This window comes from Pinus tabuliformis, chromosome X (genome assembly GCF_031772625.1).
Source record: "Pinus tabuliformis cultivar Carrire ecotype Pingquan chromosome X, CPIR1, whole genome shotgun sequence".
NCBI lineage: Eukaryota > Viridiplantae > Streptophyta > Pinopsida > Pinales > Pinaceae > Pinus > Pinus tabuliformis.
This window is the reverse complement of record NC_142308.1, coordinates 385973386-385981021: the sequence shown is the minus strand read 5'-3', so window position 1 is coordinate 385981021 and position 7636 is coordinate 385973386.

Here is a 7636-nt window from a genome sequence, read left to right as displayed (position 1 = left end):
ATGAAAAAGTGCTCCCATTTTCGTATCAAATTAAGCTATTATCTCATTTAGTCTAGTAGTGTCATTCAAACATGTAGGGATGTTAGGCATACTCTTAATATCATAAATTAAATGAATTGTGGGATGCATTCTCTAAATGATAGAGAATTTGAACACACAACATTTAAATTCATCTTGGATGAATTGCCATGATGATGTCAAAACTATTTATCGCCTTTCTTTCGCTTGTATTTGTGTTACTCTGGCATAGACATATTATGGAATTAGGGAATAAGAAGTTGTCTCTTCCACTACAATAGACCTTTGAGCGGTAAGAGGGTTTGTGCATATCCTATGGGTATGTTATTTTGCATAGGTCTATGTCTATTGGCATTCCTTGACTTGCTTTTAATTTTTTTCAACCTTGGAGGCATGTAAATAGCTTGAAATAATGTTATGAAGTTAAGAATATCTAGTTCAATATAAATGTAATGTAGAATATTTTTTGATATACTTTAGAACTTTGTCATCCTCTTTGTTGCACATATCCAAACAAGTTGTTAGAGATAAAAACTTATTGGTGTCGTCTTGAACATTCTAGTCTTTTTGTTGATGAACGAGTTATGACTTGACTATTGATCACCATATTGCTTGAGGGGACAAAAATCCCTATGCACAAACTCCATAAACTTAAAGCAAGTAAGACAAGGGTCTCCATCCTCAAGGCATTGTTTACCAAGTATCTCCCAACAAAAAATCATTGAATGAGCCATCTACAACATCATAAAATCCATACTTCTTCATCTACAAACAAATTGATAGAGAAATATGACTATAATTATTGTAGCATTTATCTAATGCATCAACATTGATCTTACTTTTAAAAATATGAATGTTTAGATTAACTTGAACCTTGAAAGGTGAGGTGTTCTAAAACAAAGGGTTTGTTGAAGAACTCAACAAGCCATAATGGGGCCATTTTGTAACATTAAGTCATAGAATAGATGAAATAACAATCTATGCTTCTTTAAAGCCTCACTTAAAAGACGTTCAATTCAATACAATTTTTGAAAAGTACTTTTATAAATTTTATCATTCTTTTTTTTGCAAATCTATTTAGTGGATAGTTTGAAAAAACCAAGTTGTATTCATTCATGTTGATATTATAATCTAATATAAGAAAACATAACTTTGATACCAATTATGGTGCACACCAAGTTACCTAAAATATGTGGTGTAAAGGACAACTCCAAACTTGGAAATTTTTAAAGTTATAAAAACAATTACAAACATAAAAATAAATTAATTATGTTATTAAATTATATACACATTTACTATGAAAACAAAAACCCAACCTAAAAAAGCTCATACATTTAAAGATAGAAAATGAAAAATAATATAACTTTTAAAGGTTAGGAAAACCATGAAATAAAATCATATAATATAAGATTTAGGTTCTAACATGTAATTATACAAATATGCCTCAAATCAATTAATTATTAAAATTCCATAATGATCATAAGTAATCATTGGTGATCCTCATTGTAAAGATGCACATAAAATGCCAAAGGGTGCATGCATCCATTACTATTAACATTCTAGATTGTTGATATAAGTGTAGAATACTAAAAATCATATGACATGCAAGCATATTGAAATATACAAACATAAATTATTTGAAATGTGCACATACAAAATTTAGATATATGTATACAAATTAGAACATGGGACACCAAATTGGGACTTGGTGTGTAAAGTGTATAAGTCTTTACATTAAGGATTCATTGAATATTCAAACAAATCTACTAAATGTTTATGCTCTTCAAACAAAAAGTACTTATAATACATACGAAAGCTATAGTAAAATATATTATTCCTTCATGATTTCGGTTGTATCCTACCAAGTCTATGTACACAATTTGGTCGGTTTTAGAAATTAATATTAAATTAAAACATAAATATCCATGATTGAGACAAGGAAACACTATTGATATCCAATGTGTGGGGGCCAAAACAACAATCCCACCACATGGCAAAGAGAAATATTAAAAACTACTCCCATTGTGTGTGTCTTCATGTTTAATGCCCCAATAATAGAAACCTTGTCTTAACATCTACATGTCAACTCCAAATCATGTTGCCCAACTCAACATGTAAGGCCCAGGTCTAAGAGGGAGTGGTTGAGACAAGATGACCACACAAAGTTGTCTAAAGGAATTCGAAATCTAGGAATATTAGTTGTTTGATGTCGATTGGACATTGGACACTTGATACAATTGTGTGGGTGTTATTAAAATGTTATTATGAGGTCAAATGATTGAGGTTTAAAGCAATTTTACTTAATAATTCTGAGGACAATTTGATTTGTAAATTCAAATAAGAAAAAATTCAATCAAAACCCCCTAAGATCATTATAGTGAGAAATATGTGTATTAGATTATTGAGAAAATATATAAAATAAAAAATATGTACTTTAAAACTAATAATAAGAAACGTTGGTTTTCAATGTATAAATATATTAAGATTTATAAATATTGAGTAATAAGAAAAATTTCAATTAAAACACCAAGATCATTATAGTGAGAAACATGTGTATCAGATTATTGAGAAAATATATAAAATAAAAAATATGTACTTTAAAACTAATAATAAGAAACGTTGGTTTTCAATGTATAAATATATTAAGATTTATAAATATTGAGTAATAAAAGTTCTATAAAGAGAATTGGGCAATTACGTTAATGTGGAATGAAATTATATCACAAGGATATATAGTTCTTACTTTTTGAAGTGAAGATGTACTTTTTTTTAATTATATATTTTCTTTTTTTTTATCATGATAGTTGTAATAGGGTGGCAGGTGTAGGAAGGGTGATTTTTAATCCAAGAGGAAGCATGGTCTTATCCTTTGCCTAGAACCTAGGAATAACCACCAATAATCAAGAAAAAGCCTTTGATCATGTATCTAGGTCTCAAGTTAGCCTCTCCCTTTTCTATCTCTCACCTTATCATCATTGGCAATTCAAATAACATTATTAGACATCTTTAGCTAGGCTCCATTCTTACAAATGCTAGATTTTCTTTGATATTTCTCCACATCTCCTCTCACCTTTCCCAATTCCCCTCTATGTCTTGCTTTCATGTCCTCATAATCAATAATTCCCCAATAGATTATCAAGCTAACCTAGCAATTAATGGCAACATGAGGGACCTCATTTAATGGGCAAGGTTCCATTCTCCACATTCCATGACAACCCCCCCACTAAATGCACCTTCTAGTCATGAACTTGTTCCATCTAAGTTTTATGGCAACACACAAGCGATTGGATCACATTTAATTGACACTTCTTCGTAATAATTTCATCACCCTTATATCCTTGGGCATGCCTTTTAATAAGCTCCCATGATCCTCTTAGAGTCATGGTAGTATATCTACGTTGATCTAGGAGGTAATTGGGGTTTACTACCCATCGTTTCTGCTTGAGGCATCAATCGAAAACAATACCTATTGCAATGGCTTAGATATTTTATAGCACTCGATTTAGTGTGCAACATTGTTTCCATCCCAAAGGCTAATCAACCTATGCTCCTCTTAGGCACAGAGACTCTATCGTGGTGCCTCCTTAGGTTCAATTACTAAAGCAATGTTCTCCTTTCATCATGCTCATGCCCAAGTAGAGGGCCATGGAAATGAAGATAATGTTACAATAGCTCCAAGATGACTTTTAAAAATCACGTTCATCATATTTTCAACTTTATATTGACATTTCTAGCCTCTTTGTTCAAGTTGAGACACCCATAGAGATCTTAGCACAATGTCATCAAGCACTTCCTCAATTATAGGATGAAATTGGAGCCCCGCACTCCCAGCAAGAGGAATTCATGACTCAACCAGTGGGAAACATGCATAATCACTCTCCTTTAGGACACTTGAGACATCTTTAGTAGTTCCATCGAATTGTTTCCTCCCAAACTTTAATGTCCTGACTTTGGAGACTCTCAGGTCGGTAACTATACATAGAGTGCTTTTCTCTCCCCTAGATTTTATACATGCAATTGTTTATTATCCTTATCTTAGGCATTCATTACAAGGACTGCAAAGTCAACTTCATTTGGAAGTATTGTTTTCTTTCCTATTGTGATGGGACCAATATCATTTCTCATGAACATTGCCTCTCTCTCAATTTGTTACTTTTTAGCACACATTCATAGCACCTACAAACCTTTACATATACTTTCAGAAACCAATTCCTGACATTGGAGTTACCTACATACTTTGTTGTTGGACATGTCGGGATGTCAACCCAACGAGATATTAACAATTAGTTCAACTCACAATCTTCATCGATACATTTATGTCCTATTATACATAGAATGTCAAGTGATGAACCTTATTCTGATTCATGCCATTTGCTATCGAGTTTTAGTGTATTAATATTTTGGACTTAACCACACCAATAAAACATTATCACTTTGTCTTGGTAAATGAACAATTTTACATTTTGGTAGATAGAAATGTTGCCATCAATTGAAATCTTTCCCATGGGATATTGAGTGTTGGGGTCTCAAATAATTTTAATATGAAAATTAATTTTTTTGTCTAACTTGATACTAGAACCTTGTAGTTGGAGCCTTGAACTGTTAAGGATTAGGAGATTAGGATACTGGCTTATCAAGGTATCAAGTGTCAATGATCGGGGTTTCGAGGTTTCAAGAGATTGGAAACATATTTTCCTTTTCAAAGTCTTGATATGCTTATGTCCTAATACTAAGAGAGCATTAAGTAATAGGCTCATTCCATGTCAACTAATGTTTCAGGTGTTAGGTGTCATGTTTTTTAATTAAAACAACTTTATAACTAGGCCCGACTTGATATGGAAACTTTACTCTAGAACTTTGAAGTATTGTTTGACCTTAATTCTATTAATGATCTATGATTGAAATCTAACTTACATTATGTTTCTTTTAACACCCAAATTACACAATAACACGAATACACATCAATCAATTTCATAAAGAAAATTTACAATGTAATTGTGACTAAGAGATATTATGACTTACGCAATTTCATTAATAATTCTTCAAAATTATTATAGGGATTTCATATGCACTCCTATGTGCATTAGAATGCACTACCATTCTCACTTCCTCTCTATTCTCTCCTCTCTCCTCTTTCTCCTATGTAATCATGTAGGATCTTTATAAAAATTGAGTTATTTGTTCTAGCAAATTTTATTCAAATAGTCCAAGTTTAGAAATATCTAAACGAACCTCTAACTCCTCCTATTTTTTCTAATAATACTACTAAAATAGACCTATATGTCTTATCAGATGGCCAAGAGGATATATTCATCAAATCCTCGAAACAAGCTAAATCCTTTTATAACTATTACATCTGAGGAAAATAGTAAGATTACAATTTTAAATGACTATGAGGAACCCAACTTCACCAACTTCCTCTCATAAATCCTAAGACCCATTTTGAGGTGAATTGTTGACTTGATTGGAAGTGATGCTCCCGCATTGAACTCCCAAGTAAATAAGAACTTGTTCACAGGCTCTATCTTAGTGAGATCTTCCACATTTTTACCATATTTAGCTATCTTTGTTGTTTTCGTCCATGTTGAATATCCAACTGGATGATTCTTCCATTTGACCAATTAGTGTAACTTTTCTTTACCTCTATTTCTTTGTCTTGCCTTCTTATCCAATATTTCTTCAATTTCCTTTGTGTTTCTTTAGGTAGTTGACTTTCCCATTCACGTGTTTAAACTTTCTCAAGTTCATATGTTGTAATTTTCTCCTCTTCCTTATAGGGATACAAATATGCAACATTGAAAGTCAGTGAAATCCCAATATCATTTCGAAATTCAATTTCATAAACATTTGAAGAAAGTTTCTCCAATACTTTAGATTTCCCAATCTTCTTGAGTTTTAGTTTGTTGTATGCCCTATAGGAAAATTTTCCTTTCTAAGGTATGCCATAACTAAATCCCCAACTTCAAAATTTAGTTGTCTCCTTCTCATAATTTTTTTTCTTTTTTCCTTTTTCTGCTTGTACTTGTTGCTACTATCCTATAGCTATTATTTGACTCTTTCTTGAAATTCCTGCATACTTATTGCAAAATATTCACCACCAACACTTTTCAATTCTTGTATTCCTATTGGAAATCTTTCCTTTTCTAAGGTATGCCATAAATAAATCCAAAACTTCAAAATTTCATTGTCTCCTTCTCATATTTTTTTTTAGTTGTACTTGTTGTTGCTATCCCATAGCTATTGTTTGACTCTTTCTTGCAATTCTTGCATACTTATTGCAAAATCTTCACCATCAACAATTCTCAATTCCTGTATCCCTAAATTCCTTAATTCATAAATTTCTATAGGATTATTCCATAGAAAATTTGGGATGGACTTAACCATGTGCTTCTATTAAGTGAAACATTATAAAAAAAGATTGCTTAGGCATGTACCTGGTCCCATTTTTTTGGATGTCCACTTACCAAAGTCCTCAAAATGTTTTTGAAACTTTTGTTTACAACCTTTGTTCTCCATTCATCTATGGGTTATATGTTGATCTGGAATTGCAGTTCCTAATTTTCGCCATAGAGTTATGCCAAAATGACCTACAAACTTCATCTCTCTATTAGAAACAATGCTCTTTGGTGACCCGTGCAATCTAACAACTTCTTTAAAAAAATAATTTGCAATATTAGTTTCATCACTTGCCTCTGTGCAAGCCTTAAAATGTGTCATTTTCGAAAATATATCAACAAAAACATAAATGGAATCATTACCACTTTGGGTTCTAGGTAATCCCAACACAAAGTCCATACTTACAAAGTCCCATGGTTTGTTAGGAATAGGCAATAGTTGATACAAACTTGCATTTTTTCTCTTTCCTTTCCCATGCTAGCACATCCTAAATCTTCTAACAAATATCTTTGCATTAACTCTCATACTTGGCAAAAAATGAAAAGCACTTAATTGAGAAAAAAAATTGTCTTGCCCAAAATGTCATGCTAATCCTCCCCTATGCTTTTCTTTCAACATATTTTCCCTCATGGAACCTTTTGGAATGCAAAGTTGATTTCATTTTAACAACACTCCATCCTACAACATGTACTCCATGCACATGATTTTCTCTCTATTGATTGAATTTTCACATGCTTCAAAAGCCTCTTTGAAATCTAGATCATCTTTAAACATCCCCTTCAAATGTTCAAATCACAACACTTGAATTTTATATTCTTGCAATAACTTATTGAAGTCCATTAATGTCAAAAAAAGTTGCTCAATTGTCTTATTCTTGAGTGGTTGGAATCCTTTTTTTAGCTACAATTTTCCATTCAAATGGTTGAAATGGTTGTTTGTGCTTCTTTGTTGTCTCCACAACTAAAGCAAATATATTGTTGATTTTTTTTATAAATTATTTCTAAAATCTCACAAATCCATGAAAGATTGTTACCTCAAATATGTTATTTTGAGAATGTCATTTAATGATAGCTTTAATTTTTTTTGGACCCATCTTCAACCCATTTTTAGGTATGATAAACCCTAGATAAATCGATTGTGTTTTCATAAATGAACGCTTCTTCAAATTTATCAAGAGTTTCTTTTGTTGCAATATTTTCAAAACAATTTTCAAATGTCTCAT